A 21632-nucleotide genomic window follows, 5' to 3' on the forward strand; every position below is an offset into this window, starting at 1 on the left:
TAATAAATAATGGTAGAACTAAGAAGAAACAAAGGCCTATGTGGAAAGTTTATTAAACACAGAACAGTGGGGAGGTGGTAGATGATGCAAGATAAGACGTGATTTAACAATTGATTTCAAATATGAGAAATTGCAAAATTTACAGAATTTGAGGTAGCAGCAGTTTAATAAATTCAACCTAAGCAAAACTGTGAAGTAAATTAAATTTGTCTTTTTTACCTTCCTCCAACTTAGTGATTTCATAAAATCTACTACTAGTGAGTACATTAGGCTGGTTCTTGATTTCTCTGTTATCCTAGTGGGGCCTGCTCTTTCAAAGCAATATCCAGGATTCTGGAATTATTTTACATGCTTCTACTTGTACTTAAAAACTCAGACACGGTAGTCCTGGATTTTAATCCCAGTTCTAATTTTTACTGGCTATATGACTTTGGACCTATTGACTTTTCTAAACCCTCATATATGTAATGGTGATAATAGTGGTACCTATTTTACAAGATTACTCTGAGGGTCAACCAAGGGTCTTAGTGTCTGAGCATAGAAAGTGTTCAAGTAATTATACTTAAAATATGTTGTATACAAATAACTACACCTATATAAACTTAGAATACCCATTAAAACATAACTATCTTGATTCCTCTTTTTTCAGGGTTTTCTACAGGATAGTGCTGTTATCAATTTGTCAAAATAGGATAGTGCTGTTATCAAAAATAGGATAGTGCTGTTATCAATTTGTCATTCCAGATGTCGTGACAAAGTTGCTACCTATCCCAGAGGTATTTAGACTTTAAAAGCAGGTGACACTTAAATCCAAAATGTGATTTTTTTAAAAATTAATTTTAGACACAGATGAAGATCCTTAGGAGATCTATTGAGGAAGAAGAGTTGTTTGTTCTGCTACCCCTGAAATCATATACATACATAGATGCTTAGTCAAGACTTAGTAATGAGGACTATCATCCCATTATGGGTAGAATTAATCATGGTTTTAAACTTATCAATTAGAACATGGTAGAGAAACATATTCTTTAAAAGAAGAAATGTGGAACAAGAGAACATTATTATTTTAACTTCATAATGGAGCTCTTTTTTCCATCACTTTGTTTTGGGACACTTAAGCTTCTTCTCCCTTGCCCAGAAAAAGGGAAGGTGTGTGTGTGTGTGTGTGTGTGTGTGTGTGTGTGTGTGTGTCTGTCTGTCTGTCTGTCTGTCTGTGACAGGGAGAGACAGAGCCTGTATGTACCTTGTGAGGAAGGTGGAAAATGTTCTTTTGAGGAAGTGAGATTGGAAAACTTGGGCACCTCTTATTCCTTTCACAAACTGTAGAGGTGGAGTGGGGATGGTGAGTGAGAGAGCTAGGAAGGACAAAGAGGTGTTGTAGATTTCTAGTAAAGCCATTTCTACTAAATGGTCACACATTCCACAGGACAGGTTCTTGTACAACAGTAAGTCACAGTCTGGAATTCCCTCATTGTTCCCTTTTTAAGGAAAGACTAATGGTACCTTACTCCCAAAGTTAAAACAAAGGTGATGTAGAAAATGTATTGTATAAAGGACAATATGAATTAAAAATCTCAATAATATCGGTCAAGGATATTGAATAGACTATTGTATTTTAAAATTAGTATATCCTTGACAAACCAACAAATTATATGAATAGTGTTTGTTTTGCCTAAATTTTCTATAAACACTTCTTGCATCTTTTTTGAAAAAGGGACGATTATAAGATAGGATGTTCATCTTTGCATAATCTGTGCATAACAAAAAATGTGGACCATAATTGGCACACGATATACATTTGCTGAATGAATGATAGAAAAGTTTTAAGTATGTAAAGTGATACCTGGAACATGATAAATGTTCCCTCCTAGACTTTTTCTTTGTCTCTGTTTTATAATCATGTATATGCATATTTTTTTAAATATAAAGTTATTCTTTTCATATGGTATTTATCATTTCACCCACTTTGAAAGTGAGGCAACTGAGGCACACAGATATTTAATAATTTGGCAAAACACACAAGTAATGAATGTTGGAACTAATATTTCAACCAAGAAATTGGATTCTAGGGAATACAATTTAATCAGCGTATTTTATGTTAATAAATCCATTTATTTATGGTGAAATGAGCTTTTGAATTTATGTGGAGCGATCCGTATTAAGCATTACAGAGAGGTCCATTTCCAGTAGTTTTAACATTGCTTGCTACTATCTGAATACCACTCAAAGATCACATAGGAAATAAACTTATAGAAATTGATTTAGGTCATGCCTTAAGAATTTTCCTTCCCCATTTATTGAGGGTGTGGGAAGAATGTCCAGGGACGGTATGTATTTACTTCTTATTCAAATAACCCACATTTACACAATCATTCTATATTGAAATACGTTGCATAACTTATTGTTTGCATAAATAGAAATCTCTAGTGCTAAAGCTTTTTAAACACAAAAGGAATTTCTGAATGATAAATAAGCAGAGGTTTTATTTGTAGTCACTTGCTGTGTTACATAAAGTAAAACTATAACCTGCAATCACAACTATTTGCCTTAGTATAGTTTGTTCTCTTTCAAAATTTATTTTGATACGGCAATTTCCTTACAAAGTATTAGTTATCACATTAAAAATATGATGTGTTGTAATATAATCTTCATAAATAATTTTTTAACTTCAGGGTGCTTTCTACCATTTATTTACTTAACACCCTCACTATTGCATGATACAAATAAACACGCAAGCTTCACATTTACTCAAGCACCCATGGTTTGGCACTTAATCTGAATTAGAATCATTGTGATTTCTCTCTATGTCTTAAAATATAATTTTTGATCTTGAGGATACATTCATTAGACTAAGAAGCACATTTTAAAACACTATTACCTATCCGTATAAGTAATAAATAGTGCCTAAACATTGCTCATTTGTCATTGTGGATTTTAAAGACACAGAAATATTTACAAGCTTGTCCATGCATAGATTTTATTCTACATATTTTTCTCTGCTAAAGAATATAATTCATTCTTTTAACAAATGTTTATTGAGCATTTGTGCCAAGCTAGAGAAAGACTATCAATGATTCAGATCCCCCAGATATAAGGGAGGTCTGATAATACCACCAGGTATCTACAGAGACTGGCAGAGATGAGAGCTAAGGTGAGGATAATTTAGAAGGGAGATTGGATAAGGGTATGATGAGTTTAATTTGTGGCCCTGAGACCAAATGCAAAGATGGGACTGTTCTTTTCATTAACCCCACTCTTAGAAGTTTACTGTCAGACATGTAGATGCTCACCCCAAATCCTTTTACAAGAGAGAACTTGATGTCCATCTTCAATGAACGTAGTTAGCTATTGTATCTTTCAGAGTCCACCTTGGATTTTAAGCCAGTCATGTTCTTCTTGGGCTAGACTCCAGCCAATGACTGAGAAGGCAGTGGTAGGATTACTTAGCTATTTCTACCTTCTTTGGTGCTCCTCTAGTAGGAACTCTTCCTTCATATCACAAGATTTTGTCAGGTCTCTATAGCAGTCTGACAGCAACCCCTGCCCAATCACATGTCATTCTTCATCTTTCTCAGGTGTTATTCCTCAGGAAACCTCCCAGAGTCCTAACTCCATCTCAGCATCTGCTTCTGAGTCTAATGGACAGAGGCAATTATTCTAGCCAATATTGGTTCTACACATAGAAAGGACCCACTCACCAGTTAAAACTCCCTCAAACGATATAATGACTTTAAGATTTTATATAACCACTAACAATCATATCTTCTCCAATAGAAGATATATAATAGAGCAGATAATCTTCTCACTTTGTAAAAGCCTAGATCTGGACAAAACTATCTGCGTTTGCTTCTCCCAAATCATCAGACCTATATATATGTATGAAAAAGTAACTCATCTCTCAGGCAGAGGGCTAAAATTCCTATGGTTTATATCTGAATATTGTGTAATAGAATAAAGGATCAGGAGATAATACTCTGAGCTCTAAATCTAATTTTATACATATATATATATAATATATATATATATATAATATATATATATATATGATTCTAGAACACTAATTTTGACAAATGTGTAATACAATATGGTGATGAGAATATGGTATAAACAGAAACAAATTAGAAATTCAATCATTGTATTGTGACCCCATAATACTCTAGTGAGTGATGGGAAGAATCCCCAAACTGTCTTCCATAGCATATTTCTAAGCTACTATAATTCATATTCCCAGAAAAACTGTAGAGTTTAGATTAGAAAAGTAGCATGGAAAAAACCTTAGGAATTCTTTCTTTCTCTACCTATTTCTTTCACTCTACTCCATTTCCTGGCAGAGGACATTTGAATTTCTTCTCCCGATGGCTTATTGCAGTTGTGAGGGTAAAGTCTTGGAAGCTAAACCTCCTCCTTCTCCTCACATTTATTTTGGTTGGAGACAGTCATTGATGGGGAGCACACAGATTATATACCCTCCCCTTCTCCCTGCCCTTATTTGGTAGCTGACAGAAGGGACAATAATCCCATGTTGGTGCCTATCATATAAGCTTCATGCTTGTAGCACATGGAAAGTTCAGGAGGCAGCTAAATTGTACTAATATTACAACTTTAACTCAGAGAATAAAGAAATGTCCAGAATTAATTTTAATTTCCTGTGTGCCTTTCAAACTGATTTTTTGTTAATCTTGGGGACAGAAAATCCTCCTTCGATGAGAAGAACATAAATGAACTGACAAGACCACACAAACAGAAGGAATCTCAGGAGCTCCTGCTCCAAAAAACCCTTTATTTGAACTTATTTTCTTTGAAACAAGACCAAGCCAAGTCACAACCATGACTGCAAAGCAGAGAAACTGGAAATACCATGTCCTAATATTTTCTCTTTTAACTCCACGTCATAGACTGTGAAAAAGAAAAGTGGTTCTGACCATTACCTGATTATTTTAGAAAATGAAGTGAGATGGTATTAGTGCTATTAATTCAGTGCTGTTTTTTGTTCATTTGTTTAATATTGATAGCACTTTATAAATCACTCCTTCATTGTTTTGCCATCACTGACTTTAATGTTTTTTAGGACACTATTTTTTAACCATCAATAGAGTTTAACCTCACTTATTCGAGACAGCCATTTATGTGTTTTGTTCTGCTAGAGGGATACTTAAATTCTTAATTATTTTATCAAAATCTTAATGTCAGGACTTAATGTAATATGGCCTAACATAATCCCAAGTTAATGTAACCTATGGCCTAGATGGCATGATAAACAACGAGATTTAAACAAATAAGTGTAATTGAAGCTCTCATCTCCCTTACTGATTTAATACTTGGAAAGGAATAGGTCATTCAACAGGAAAACAAAACTAAGGAGTTCTCTCACAAAATACTCCTTGGAAATGCAATTATTCTTCAGAGGCAAATATAGAAAAAAAAATTGAGCATGGTTTCTTTCTGAAGACTGCGTATCATGTACCTGGGTACTATGTTGCAGTGTTTTCATCAGATAACTAAAATGCATATGAATTTGCAAGGGACCCCACAACCTCAGTGTCAGAAGTGTCACAGAGACAAGGCTTTATTCCTGAATTTTTCCTGGTACTTTATTGCCCAGATCAAAATGATATTCCACAGGTGCCTCTTTTTGCCAATATAGCTGCATATAGCTTTTGGCAGGTCTCTGTGGAATCTTGGTCCTTGTGTTTCACAATGGAAACTACATTTAAATGTCAGCTCTGATGCTTAGTCAGACTTCTTTGAAACAAGTTCTTTTATTGCCATAAGGTGAATGAACACACAAGATTCCCTTTAATGGAAGTGGCATGGATAGATTAAGGCAAACCCCAACATCACGACAGTTTTATTTCTTTATGAAACTCTGGCTGCTTTACTAGAGAAAGTCTGGGGAAAAGAGCAATTCCTCACTAACAGATAAGGGGCACTAAGAAAATCCTGGAAGTTCATCTCTTAGGTGGTACTGTCTTTAGACATTAGAGCTGGGAGTGATTTCCAGATTGGCCTTTCAACTTTTACTGTCAAAGGCAATAGTCAGTTTCAACTGAGCCATACATGGCCTCAGATGAATCTTTACAAAAGAGGATTAAGGGACCTAATCTCACTGTGCAGAATCAAAGGCAGTTAAAGGTACATGTACTTGACATTTTTCAGGGGTCCAGCACTAAAAATAGTCATGTACCGGTCTGGCCACTGGTGTCCTAATGATTAGAGCCTCAAGTCAAAGTTTGTACAGGCCAATTTCCTGGTATAACAAATGTCTGACAAATTAAAATGAAAATCCTAATGATCTCTGAAAATACACATCATATCTCAGGTAAATAGTCATAACAAAAAATGCTGTAGATGTCCCCTCAAGGCAGATGGCGGAAACCAAAGAGGCAGGAAATGGGTAAATAAACTGGCTAGTGATTGTGAGGGAACTCTGCCTTAAAGTGTGCATGGTTCTCTGAAATCCCATTGAATTCTCAAAGCCAAATGACTGGGAGTAGATTTTACCTTCCATGCCTAAAGGATTTGACCTCCTCTCCACAAGCAGGTAAAAGACCTTCAGCCACACCTTAATCATCAGGATAAAATTTATATTTCTAACAGAATTTGGTTTTTGCATAAAGTATGAATAAATTTCTTGGAAGCCAACCAAACAATAACGTTATATCATAAAGATATATATTGACATGGATTGGATGGCTCAAGTATAAGTTCCTGTGGGAAACAGTCAACTCTGCCCCAGGGGTAAATCAGGCACCCTGAGACTCCATCTGCAACCCTTCCACTCTGACTCAAGATGCCTAAACGAATCAAGATTTTGCTTTTCTACTTGGTCAGGCTTTCCCACAATCTGACTGCAATTCTGTTTTGGGTAAAATAAAAAAATAAATAAAACCCGCAGGAATAATGAAACTTGCTTTTACAGGTTTAGGAAACTGAAAAGTGATATTTCAAAATGAATCATGAAATATAAGTCACATGAATATGTAGGGTAAATTAGTAATATGTATGAATTAGAGATTCAAGACCAAAATTGTGTCTCCACTTCTATGGTAATATTTTATAGAGCAAAATAGGAAGATTATCAACTGTACAAAAATCATGACTACCCCTAATCTATTATGGGTTTGTTTTAACAATTCAGCTTAAGAATACTGACATTTTTTCATTATATATTCTATTAAAGTATCTGACTTTAGTGGAGCAATAGATCTAACTTTGGACTCCTGTGCTAAGAGTAAAAAGTGATTGGTCAATTCTAATGTTGAATAAAAACAATTATGTCTATAAATATAATTAAGTCCACTAACAGTACCTTGTGAGGGCTAAAATCTCTGAAGCTATGAACCTTCTAACCACTGGCTAAAGAAAAAATGGTTCATCCCAGAAAGAGTATATAGAATATGGAGTAAAACCTAAAAGGACATGGTTTTCAACTGTGATATGGCATGGAAATCATTTTAATCTGTATTAAATTAAAATGAAGCAATTTTGTCTGGAGGTCTTTTCTAAAATATTACATGAAGGAGAGTATGTAAATTTTTAAGTGAAATTAAACTTACTTATGAAAAAAAATAGTAAGCCATCTAAGACTTCTCTCTAAATGGCAGCAGTAAAACTGCACATGCCTGGAAGCCTTGGCCCCTTGTCTTCATCTGGTTGAGTGTTGCTATTTCATTAGTGGTATGTTGTTGCCAAGCCAGATGGGCACCAAATCCTTTTCGACTGTATTTTGAAAGACAGACAATGAAAGTTTTTGTGTGTGTGTGTGTTTTTTTTAATGCTTCAAAGCAGTATTTCTCAGTGAGTGTGTGCTGAAGTCTTTGAAAGGATAATTTTTCACTGTCACATATGCATTGCATGATGTTTCACACCCCTGTTATCTACCCATTAAATTGGTAGCTGGTTTTCAGTTTTTAAGAAAACAAAATTTAATGCCTCCAAACATTTCTAAATGTCTCTAGGAGGGCTGAGAACTTCTTTACAAAGGATTGTGCCCATCTGTTCCCAATGAATGAATAATCTACAGGGTGAAATGGGCCATGCGACCCTCGGAGAACCCAGTCTCACAGTTAAGATATTTTGGCCATTTTCCATCTGAGTATTTTTTGTTCATCTGGGAAAATTTGGACTTGAAAAAAATATAATTGGGACAGAACTGTATAGAAGGCATAGGCCATTCAATTCCTAAAGGATGGGGGAGAAATGTTGTGAGGAGCAGTTCTTTTCCACACTTCATAATTTGTCATACAACATGTGATGCTGCACTGAGAGACTAGAGGGAAGCAGCCTCACAGAACCTGAAACTAGAGCAAACATATTTGGGCACCACCATCACCACTGTCAACCACTTCACAGTTAAAGAAAGAGGCAGATCACCTCATGTGGTCTTGAGTAGGTGTTGACCATCTTTTTTCTTTAAAAGGATAGATACTAAGTATTTTAGGCTTTGGGGGAAAAACCTCTGTGACAACTGCTCAGCTGTGTCACTGTAGTGCCGAGCAGCCACAGGTGGTGCACAAGTGGATGCTATGGCTGGTGTCCAATAAAATTTATTTATGGACATAGACATTTGAACTGTATATATTTTTCACATGTCACGAAATACTGTTCGTTAATTTTTCGATGATTTTAAAAATAGAGATGCCATTCTTCATTCACTGGTGTGATTTTACAAAAAGAGACAACAAGCCAGATATGTCTCTTGAGCCAGTTTGGTGACATCTGACCTTCAATAAAAAATGAGGGAAACTTTGTGGGCAAAGCAATCTGTGTTTGATGCTGGGAATCCTAAATTAACGCACTTAGAAAAATATACAGCTGTTATAGTATCCAGGAAAGAAAAAAGGTGTCTCACCAGTGTTTTGTCCAAAAATTCAGGTGACATATCATGGTGTAAAGGATTAATTTCAAGTTAAATACTATGTTGTATTTGTTAACTAAAACCGCCATTGATGAAAACAGCTTCTCTTGTGATCGTTTAGTCTTTTCAATTTAATTTTTAAAATATTTATAATTTTTTCTTAGAGAATAGCTGACTTTAAAAAGTCTACTTCAAAACTGTAAGAATTATGACACTCAGACCAACTCTAAAGAGATTAAGAAAATATATGAGAGAGAGAGAAAAGGACACTGAGAGATAATAGATAAACACACACATACACGCAAACATACACAGGCACAAACACACATAAAGAGGGGGAGAAAGAGGGAAAAAAACCAAATGTGGCAAAATATAAAATAAAAATGGTGAGTCTGGTCACATGAGAGCTCTCTGTACTAATCTTGCTGCATTTCCATAAGTTTGAAATGATTTTAACGTAAAAAATGTCTAGGGGCTTCCCTGGTGGCGCAGTGGTTGGGAATCCGCCTGCCAATGCAGGGGACACAGGTTCGTGCCCTGGTCTGGGAAGATCCCACATGCCGCGGAGCGGCTGGGCCCGTGAGCCACAACTACTGAGCCTGCGCGTCTGGAGCCTGTGCTCCGCAACGGGAGAGGCCATGACAGTGAGAGGCCCGCGCACCGCGATGAAGAGTGGCCCCCGCTCGCCGCAACTGGAGAAAGCCCTCGCACAGAAACGAAGACCCAACACAGCCAAAAATAAATAAATAAATAAATAAATTTATTAAAAAAAAAAAAAAAAAAATGTCTAAAAATAGCTATGGTCGTTTTGGCTGGTTTTCCTCTTATTCTTTTCTATAGTCATTCATTAGATATTGTCAACTTTGGGCTAAAATGTCCATCATTATGCCACAAATTATTACAATTACTAGGAATTTCTGATTTTTTTAACCTCATTTTAATCTCCTCTTTCAACCTCTAATTTATATGTCTGACGAATTCTCTTTAAATACTGCATCCAGGTGAAGTGCCCGCTTGAACACCTAGCTCTTCACACACACTAGCCCTCACTACCAACCAAACTTACCTTCCTGCTCATAAATGCATCATATCATTTCCCATCATTTCTCTCATGTTTTCCCTTCTCCTAGAATACATTCTTCCTAACATCCTTTTGACCTAAATGTTTCTTACCTATATAATCGGGCTCAGTTTGAATTCTAACACTTAAATGAAGCCTGTCATTAAATTCAAAGACAATTTTTAAAAGGAAAGATTATGACTCTCATTCAAATATAAAATGACTACAGAGCAAAAGATTTTATATACTTACTATGTAATGTAGGAACCAATGAGATGTACACCTATTTTAAAGTAGAATTCAAAGAGCAAATACATAAACGCAATCAGATATGCTAAAATGAATTCATTAATACAAATATAAATTCAAAAGGCAATAATCAATTGCAAAATAAAGACAAAGTCAATTTCCTTCATTAGGAGTTATCTGTATTGTTGTCAATTCTCTATGACTTGCAGTCTTGTAATACATCTCGAAGACAGTGAACATTGCATACCCTGTGGAATCAGATAACCCAGGCTATTGAGCTAAGCAGAATATCCAGTAATCTACTTCTGTATGTGCTCATTTCAAAGTCTTTTACCATTTTTCCCAACACTGAGGACTTACTTCTGACTTTCTTCCCTTCTTTTAAAAAGGTAGCTATAGCATTTACAACACTTGTGGTAGATTCCCTTAATATCTCAAGTGTGCTCAAAGGCCAGCAGCAGTAGCATTATAGCATCATTCAGGAGAATGCTAGAAACACACAATCTCAGGCCTTATCCCAGACTTCCTGATTCAAAAACTGTATTTTAACAAGAATCCCAGGTGATTTATATGCACATTAAAGGTCTCCAAAGGACTGGTCCATAATACATAAATTAACGCAAGTATAAACTGTCTTGTATCATTTACTATTTTGGTACTCTGTCTTAATAAGTTCCTTTATTTCCAAACTTTTTAGGATATGCTTTCAAAGAAATGAAGGAATTGAGTCAAATAATCAAAAATAAACTTCTTAAAGGTCTTTAAAACTTATCTGTTAGCTGATGCTCACAGAGATATGCAAATCCGAGCTGAGCTCATATTGTACTGGAAAAAACATCAGAACTATTGAAATATTTTTTTTTATTCCTTCAAAGGTTTAAAGAATATGCTACAGTACACTTTTATAGGTAAATAAAAGACTAGTATCTGATATTAAGGGAAGACTGACTAAGTAGGTAATTTGCTAATTAACATTCTCAGAGTAGAAAGCGTGTCTGCTTTACTTAATCTATGTGATATTCTCAAAAGTACTGTGTTCCTGAAGATATCAAGCAAAGAGTTTTGATATCCCAGTCTTGGTAATTGTGAATTGAGTCAATTCAACACATGAGCAAAATGTAGTTTAAAAAGAAATTAACAACAAAGGAGGCAAAGATATACAATGGAGAAAAGACAGTCTCTTCAATAAGTGGTGCTGGGAAAACTGGACAGCTACATGTAAAAGAATGAAATTAGAATACTCCCTAACACCATACACAAAAATAAACTCAAAATGGATTCGAGACCTAAATTTAAGACTGGACACTATAACACTCTTAGAGGAAAACATAGGAAGAACACTCTTTGCCATAAATCACAGCAAGATCTTTTTTGATCCAACTCCTAGAGTAATGGAAATAAAAATAAACAAAAATAAACAAATGGAACCTAATGAAACTTCAAAGCTTTTGCACAGCAAAGGAAACCATAAACAAGACGAAAAGACAACCCTCAGAACCCTCAGAATGGGAGAAAATATTTGCAAATGAATCAACGGACAAAGGATTAATCTCCAAAATATATAAACAGCTCATTCAGCTCAATATTAAAGAAACAAACACCCCAATCCAAAAATGGGCAGAAGACCTAAATAGACATTTCTCCAAAGAAGACATACAGATGGCCAAGAAGCACATGAAAAGATGCTCAACATCACTAATTATTAGAGAAATGCAAATCAAAACCACAATGAGGTATCACCTCACACCAGTTAGAATGAGCATCATCAGAAAATCTACAAACAACAAATGCTGGAGAGGGTGTGGAGAAAAGGGAACCCTCTTGCACTGTTGGTGGGAATGTAAATTGATACAGCCACTATGGAGAACAATATGGAGGTTCCTTAAAAAACTAAAAATAGAATTACCATATGATCCAGCAATCCCACTACTGGGCATATATCCAGAGAAAACCATAATTCAAAAAGACACATGCACCCCAATGTTCACTGCAGCACTATTTACAATAGCCAGGTCATGGAAGCAACCTAAATGCCCATCAACAGACGAATGGATAAAGAAGTAGTGGTACATATATACAATGGAATATTACTCAGCCATAAAAAGGAACGAAATTGAGTCATTTGTTGAGACGTGGATGGATCTAGAGACTGTCATACAGAGTGAGGTAAGTCAGAAAGAGAAAAACAAATATCGTATATTAACGCATGTATGTGGAACCTAGAAAAATGGTACAGATGAACCAGTTTGCAGGGCAGAAGTTGAGACACAGATGTAGAGAACAAACGTATGGACACCAAGGGGGGAAAACTGCAGTGGGGTGGGGATGGTGGTGTGCTGAATTGGGCGACTGGGATTGACATGTATACACTGATGTGTATAAAATTGATGACTGATTAAAAAATAAAAAGATTAACAAAGCAAAAAGAAATTCCTAGACTCATCTATTTTTGTTTTAGTTTCTTATTAGGCTTAGGTACAATATTATTAAGTTAATTATATGAAAAACTGGGTTATAGGGAAAAATATGCAACTTTTTCACACAGTGACACATTTTAATGTGTTTTTTTAATTAAGTAAATCTTACTACGAAAAATGATTAAATTTATTTTAGCGTATCATTTCACCTAAACTTTCCCTTTTATGTCAATTAGTATTAAAGCTATTTTAAATTTTGTCTTTTTTCAAAACTCTCATAATTTATTTTTATTATAACTTTTTATTTTTAAGTGGTAGTTCACAAGTTTTGATTAGCTAGATCTATGGAGAACAGCATTTTAAAAGTTCAAATTTTGAAATGTAAGGTTCCTTTCTACTTCTTCCTTGCTGCTAAAGGGAAAGGGATCCACTTTAAATGCAAGAACAATGTCGTTAATTGTTCAGTATTCAACAGCCAGCTGTCAATCTCTACAGAAGCTGGTTTCGCAACACTCCTTTAAGATGGAAGAACATATAGTGCTTAATATATACATAATATTTTCTCTCCCTATGTAATCTTATAATAAATGAAAAACATCTTTCAGTATATAAATAATGGTGGCAGCTTAGATCAAAAGCCCTGAATTCCATGACGTGAGGCACTCTCTGCTTAAGTCCTTGAATTTCAATTAACATAAAATACACAGATCTATAAATGTGTGTTGTATTAAAGTAAGCAACATAAATTAAAATCCCAAAAGTTAATCTTTAGAGATATTTTATACAGAAAAGAGAAAATTTCATCCAATCTCGCTCCAACTTTCACTCTTTTTTTGCACCAAAATAATGGAATTCATGGATGAATAAACAAACCAAACAATTGCAGTCACTAATAAGAACCTTCCAATTTTCGAAACTTTTAGTACTTATTTCTGAGCTGCATTGTTTTACATCCTACCCTTAGGGAAGATTTTTTCCAATTGTTTTCTTAGTTAAAAAACAGGCTTCTGCGAGTTTTAGCTTGCTATTGAGCAAGGAACCACCTCTCTTGTCCATTCTTGTCTTGGTGTCTCATTTTTGTTTGACAGTTTGATTAGCCTAGCTTCCTGTTTTATAATATTCTGACTCACCAGGAGAGGAGAATGACTATCAAACCTTATGTCTTAAAAAGCTATTGTATAAATGCACATTTCAAAAAAGAAAATTAGTTTAACTCTAAATATATTTAAATTTTTAACCTACAATTTCTAAAATCAGTTTTTTCTTAGGCTAGAGTAAAAAGCATATCCGATGATGATGATGATGTTGATGGTGATTTTTACCCATGGTGTTTAAGACACAGCTAAAAGATGTAGGGCCACTTGTGAAAGTACTCAAGAAAATATTGATATTTTACTTATAACATTTTTTTTTTTTACTTAGGAATCTTACAGAGGCAAATAATTCCCAGGTTGAAAGCCCAATCTCTTTTCCCCATTTCTCTTTGCCAATCTTGTCTCTCCAGTCAGGTTCTCTGATTCAATCATCTGTGCCTATCTCTCCATTCACTCAAAAATATATATCCAAATCAAGGCGGTTTATCAAACACAGGCACTGGGAGATACAAGACATTCACCATAGGGAGAGAAAGCAAGTTTAAAATTTATGTAATTTATAATGTGTTTTCACTGATTTCATTTTACAAAACAGCTCTCTCTCTCTTTCTCTTTCTTTCTCCCTCGCTCTAATCCCTTCCCCCTCTTTTACCTCTCCAGGAGGAGGGAACATTAAGAATCTCTTGGTCAATGCCCATTATAATTTTAAATATCAAGTTTCTTAAGTCTATAATTCTTCAACTACATCATACTGTACCCCTCTTCTTCCTTGATGGAAAGGTAGGGGCTACAGTATAAAGGATATAAACACATGTAACTTCATATGATAAGTTTATCTTTTAGATTTAACTTCAGATTCAATGGTTTTTTTTAATAATGGGAGAAGAGGAATCACACTTCTTATGAAGGACATAAACACTTGAAAGGTGAATGTTAAAAAGTAAAATGATCCTAGGGTATGGTGTTCTGTAACAACATCATTAGCCTCGAGAAGAAGCAGAGCTGGGGAAACAACTGCACAGAAAAATAGTTATTTTGAAATACTAAATAGAAAGTCTAACTTATTAAAACAAAACAAGTCTCTTTATTGTATCATAAAGCAAGTGTTGTTTGTCTAAAGAACTCCATCTCCTGAGTACTATTATGACTTAAGCACAGAAATAGACTTGACTTCTACACTTGAATCTCACCCTTTTACTCTGCTACCTGAACTTGAAATTAGTATGTGTGTTGTTTTCATGGTCATCAGAACTAAACATTTCTTTTCCCTGGTAAAAATGATATTTGTTACAGAAAAGGTAATTTGAAAGAAATTTCCAATCTGCTCTCAGAGAAATTAAATTCCCATAAGAATGTGCACACAAGTTTTCGCCCTTATAATTTATAATCTGTTCTATTTTTCTTCTTGTCTCTTGAGGATCCATCTATTAACTTCTAGAACTTTAGATGGACTAGTTGAGAGGTTACCCTCTTCAGCTAAACACTATCACTGTTTATGTGCTTGAGCCATGATAATATTTGATTCAAGCACTGCAAACGGATAAAGTGAACAAATTCAATGATGACACAAATACATTGCCAACTAAAAGATTTGAAAGCAAGTTGCTGTGTCCCACTGCAAACGTCTACTTGATATTATTAGCATTAAAGTCTATAGCAAAAGAACATGGCAAATCTAAATATGCTTGCTATTAGTTTTTTTGTTTTTCTGGATATCAACTTTTATATCTCTAATTGGTTTTCAGAAAGACTTAACCATATAAAGGCTTTCTTACTATGGTTCAGAAAATACCTTATTTCTGTCCCTTTGGCAGACATAAGATTTTAAGTTTGCAAATGCACGAGGCATAGAAGAGTTTCAAATGGTGAACCTTTGTGCTTTGTACATGCTTATATTTTTGTCATCAGTTACCTTTTAGGCTTAGAAAAATGATCTAACTGAATTTTGCTATTAGGCAGCTTAGGAAAATACATTCACATACTTGTTAAATAATTAAGATACCTTCCTGTTTCGAGGGATTATTATACAGAATAGAGGATGTGCATAACACAAAGTTGGTTCTGGGAATAACACTAGTATATGAAGCATAATGACAACTAGGGGATCCAAAATTAAATATAATAATCCAGTAAATTAGAAAGGATTAAATACAATAAATTTTGTTGAGAAATAACCCATATGTGTTTAGCACCTGTAGAAAGGTAAACTTTAGGGATGCAAACAAATTATCTCAAAATTTGCTGTCACAACAGTTGAAACACTATATGTAAGAAACAAAATTTAGTTAACTTCACTATATCTTTTAGCTCTTAAAGCAATCATATAAAGTGGATTGTAATGATGTAATTTTATAAAAGAGGAAAAGTGGCTGAAGGAAGGTAAGAAGCATTCATAGGTGGTGGGGCCAACATTCAAATCCAGATCTTCCTGACTTTAAATTCCATGTATCTTTTTTCCCCATGGAACTTATATGAGATCATATACATACACACACACACACACACACACACACACACAAATATATATATATATATATATATATATATATATATATATATATATATATATATTTAATCATGGGTACCCCAAGTCTTAGAGAAATGACTTTTCACCAAGGAGTAGAAGGGACAGACCCATGGTGAAGAGAGGATTTGAATGACATCTTGAAGGACCTATGGTATCACAAAGAGATAGGGCAGATGTGTACTCCAGAAGAAAAGAAAACAAGCATAAGAGAAGTAAGGGATAAGCTAGCAGAAAGCAAACATCTAATGCTTGCTTCTCATAATAATCTCAAAACTTTCTGTTTATAAGACCAAACTGAATTTATTGTTTTCAGCAGTAAGGAAAAACATTTCCTTGTATTAATACTGTTCCAGCAGGAGAGGTCAACATTAAGATATCTATGAGATTTGGATGTCAGTTTTAAGTGTGGTTTTCAATGCTTGGTTGGGATTACAGTATATCATGATTTAATAGTTTGAGATTTAGAGACACAGTAAGGCTATGTTTGATACAAGAGGCTCATTGAACCTTAGGATTCAATATATCCTACAATACTTGCTATTTAAGAGTTCATGGGTCTTCTGGAAAGTTCCTGGACAAAAAAAATTGCCTCCCCTTGTTTTTGTAAATAACATTTTATTAGAACACAGGCACACCTATTCATTTCTTATTATCTTTGGCTATTTTTGTGCTGCAAAAGTAGAGTTGAGTAGTTGCAACAGAGACTCTCTGGCCCCCAAATTATAAAGTATTTAGAAACTGGCCTTTTACACAAAAAGTTTGTGACCCATGGTATAGATGATTTCAGTTCTCATCAACAGTTTGGTTTGCCCCAGCACTGAGAACTAACATTTATTGAGTGTCAACCCTGTCTTAGTCACTATATATTAAGTTTTCCAATCTTTTGTTCATTCAACTAATAGTTATTGAATTCAAGGCATTATTCTAGCTTCTAGGGTTACAGTAGTGGAAAACACACACACAGACACACACACAATTTAAAAAACCCTGCATAGTAGAGCTTTATTCAAATGGAAATAGAAGAAAAAATGAATTAATAAATAATCAGAAAATGTCAATAACCTATCTACAATGTTAAAAATAATCTCTACAGAGGAAACATAACTAAAGTAATGAAGGAGGATATGAAATATGAAAAGTGATTAAAATTTTAATACGATGGTATTGCAGATTCTGCCCAGATCCCCTTGACATGATTAATCACCTCTCAGCAGCATCGTCCTCCAGCTACCACATGTGTTAGTGATAAGTGCTGGCAATTTACATCCTTGACCATAAGACTGCCCTTGGCTAATAGGAACACTCCAACATCATAGGCCTGGGGGTGATGAGCTCCTCTCCCCCAGTCTCTGATAAATGATGAGATAATGGACTTTTCCTGAGGACAACCTTAGGAAATCTGATTGTGGCTAGACTTCTCTAACACCACATTTTTGCCTTATTTTCTTCTCTACACTATCGTGCTTCCTTGCTTCCTTACAACTTTCTCCTGAGTGCATTCTGTTGATAAATAACTTGTACAAGAGTTAATGTTTCAGCCTCTAGTTCTATGAAGTTTGACGTAAGATAGGTGGGAGGGAAAAAGCATAACTAGGAAGATGAACAGTTATAGGGGTTTTCAACGATACAGAAAGAAATAAGTGTGACTTGGAAAATGGTACTGGCAATAGAGGAAGGGAGGTGAGAATTGAAAGCGTTTTAGATTTATTTTGAAATTTGAGTCAATAGGATTTAATAATGATGTCATGTTAAAAAAAAAAAGAGGAATTGGGAAATAAATCCCTATTTTTAGCTTCAACAAATGGAAGAATGAATGCCATTAACTGATACAGGGAACAATGGAAAAAAAAACTGCTTTTGAGGAGATAGCAGCTTTGAATTGTTATAGCTGTGTAACAAATTACCCTAAAATTAGTGATTTCAAACAAAACAAACAAAAAATTTTCATGAAACTGCATTCAGGCAGGATACAGTAGGAATTGTTATTATCTGTTAGACTTGGTGTCACCTGAAGGGCTTAAAGGTAGGGGCTAGAATCATTTGAAGTCTAATTCATAACCTAGTATTTGTTACTATTGGATAAGACTTTAGCTGGGATTGCCAGGTTGTATACCTATACATGGAGCCTCAACATGTCTTGTGCTTCCTCTCAACATGGTGGTGACGTCTTGAAGATTGATGTGCCAAGAGAAGGACATGCAGGAGCCATGATACCTGTTATAATCTAGTTTTAATTTTGATTATAATCTAGCATTGTCACTTTGGGCACATTTTACCACTTTGGCTATCACAAAGTTCTATGGAGATTCAAGTAGAAAAATAAATAACCCAAGTCTCCAACTCTGTTTTTTTTTAATACCTTTATTGGAGTATAATTGCTTTACAATGTTCTGTTAGTTTCTGCTATACAACAAAGTGAATCAGCCATACATATACATATATCCCCATATCTCCTCCCTCTTGCATCTCCCTCCCACCCTCCCTATCCCACCCCTCTAGGTGGTCACAAAGCACTGAGCTGATCTCCCTGTGCTATGCAGCAACTTCCCACTAGCCATCCATTTTACATTTGGTAGTGTATATATGTCAGTACTACCCTCTCACTTCTTCCCAGCTTCCCCTTTCCCCCCTGTGTCCTCAAGTCCATTCTCTATGTCTGCGTCTTTATTCCTGCCCTGCCCCTAGGTTCATCAGTACCATTTTTTTAGATTCCATGTATGTGTGTTAGCGTCCGGTATTTGCTTTTCTCTTTCTGACTTACTTCACTCTGTATAACAGACTCTAGGTGCATCCACCTCATTACAAATAATTCAATTTTATTCCTTTTTATGGCTGAGTAATATTCCATTGTATATATGTGCCACATCTTCTTTATCCATTCATCTGTCAATGGACACTTAGGTTGATTCCATGTCCTAGCTATTGTAAAGAGTGCTGCAATGAACATTGTGGTACATGACTCTTTTTGAATTATTGTTTTCTCAGGGTATATGCCCAGTAGTGGGATTGCTGGGTCATATGGTAGTTCTATTTTTAGTTTTTTAAGGAACCTCCATACTGTTCTCCATAGTGGCTGTATCAATTTACTTTCCCACCAACAGTGAAGGAGGGTCCCCTTTTCTCCGCACCCTCTCCAGCATTAATTGTTTGTAGATTTTTTTGATGATGGTTATTCTGACTGGTGTGAGGTGATGGTGGGAAGTAGGTATTACTTTGTAAGAAGAGAAGAAGAGTGTGTGAAATGGATTATATATATATATATCTCCAGCTTTGAGAAATATAGCCTGCTGTGTTCAAGAAATCATGTTTGGACATGATAAGTTTGAGGTGACTATTATACATCCAAGCAGAGATTTCAAGAATATGCAGCATATATGGCTGAGTTTAGAGAAAATATAACCCACATCAAAAAATTTAGAAGGCACTGTAATTATGTTTGCATACCTTGGTTAAACATGCTCAAAATCTGTTTTCACAAATGTTCTCTGATATTTGACTATTTAAATTTACTTCTCTAATTCTTAGATGTGCATTCCAAAGAAGGGCAGTGAAACCAAGTGAGGTGTGGCATGAGGAAAATTATGTATTGATATTACAAAGGCAGACAGCTGCCTCAGGCCAGGGAAGACCAGCTTCTTTAGACTAAGAAGGGGTGATTCTTTCTTAAGCTGGCATTTGAAGTGGAAAGTGCTTCAAAATGAACTAAGATTCTAAGACCTCAGTCCTACGTGGAGCCACATTTCACAGGCAAGAACTATCCTTTTTCTATCAATGACAAAGCTGTCAAATAAGACCCGATAAGGCGAAAAATTTCACTACATTTTAATTCAATTCTTATCACAGCAGAATTGGTTTCTGGAAATACTACTCTTTCAATTAAAAGAGAGAGTTTACTTCATCAAAGTCATTGAAAAACCTGGATTTTTAATTTTTACTTTGAGGTGAGATTTTGGCAATTAGTCTAGATTTTGTCTTGCTTTAATTATAGAATGCCTTCAGAATAAGCCATTCTTCCTTACAGCCTGAGTTTTTATGACAGCGCTACCTGGCTCCACATAGCCATGCCCTCAAGGAGAACGTTGTTTCATAGGACCAAAAGCAACACCTTAATTTGCTCCTTTATCAACAGGTAACAAGGTTTCTAGGTTCTAGTTCCAGCAAGTGAGCAATGAATTGTATTGCCTTCTGATTCTTATTCCCTAGATATCAATTCCAAATATACCAAATTTCTTATTAAATTCCTTTCAGATCTGCTATCTATAAACAAGTTCTGAAACCAATTATTGTATGAGTTTTGTTCTTTGTTTGAAAGCCTTAGCTTTCCTTTAACTAACTTAAAGAAAAGAAGAATATATTGGAACTTACAGGACCTATGGGGAAGAAGAGAAAGTTGATTCAGAAAGAATAGAAACCACATAGTTTCAGGATTTCTTTTTAGAGACAAATTCTCAAGAGTCTCATTCCATTGTTGCTGTGAAACTGAATAAATATATATACACATATATATTTACTCTTGTTCTTTCATCACTATGTTTATTGTTCAAATACCATGAAGGGAAGTGTACTTTGATTATCAGACCCACCAGATGGTATGCAAAGAGAGGTAGGTAATAGTACATAAGAAAATCAAACACTACCACCAAAAGAAGACAACCTAAGAAAGAAACAAAAAAATAACCTTAAAACCACCAAAATCCAATAGCTCTTCTGTCTCCTGACAAAAGCTCCTGATTGCCAGAATAGGACTCATTTCAGAAAGCTAAACTTTAAATGGATTAGAACTTTTATCCTCCTTTTGGGCACATCTTGATTAGTTTGACATCACATGTGTAAACCTTTATATATAAACACCATATTTTTTTTGCTTACATTTTTCAATTCCATAACATTGAATCTTTCAACTTAACATCTGGAACCAGCCCAACGTTCTTGCTATTTTTACAAAAGTGTTCAGTTGAGTAGAACCAGGGAAAGCATTTGCATAACTAATAATGTATATTTGGATCAAACAACTGGCCTCCAAACAAAGATAAACAACTATTAGCCTGGAGTATACTTCGTTTCTCTGATTAATTCATAAATATCTTCACGGTCCCCTTCTTTCACAAATATATGTGAGTATACTGAAGGGGAAATTCAATAGGTACACTCTACCAAAAAATATATATATATAGCCTAAATAGTCATTATTTATCTTGGGTTTTGGTTTTATGATTGTGACAAATGTTTGAAAATTAAGTGTTACTAAAATTGAGAAAAAGCTTTTAGATTAGCTTAAACTAAATAAAATGAAACAAGCTTATTCATCTGAATTTATCTTATCAAAATGCATAGTTATTTCTGTACTAGAAAGCCTGAAATACTGGTATGGAAAACAAAATTCAGAACTTCATGATTCCCAGTTGAAATGTGATCAGAAACATCCCCT

The sequence above is a fragment of the Balaenoptera acutorostrata genome, chromosome 18 (assembly GCF_949987535.1).
Source record: "Balaenoptera acutorostrata chromosome 18, mBalAcu1.1, whole genome shotgun sequence".
NCBI classification, from domain to species: Eukaryota; Metazoa; Chordata; class Mammalia; order Artiodactyla; family Balaenopteridae; genus Balaenoptera; species Balaenoptera acutorostrata.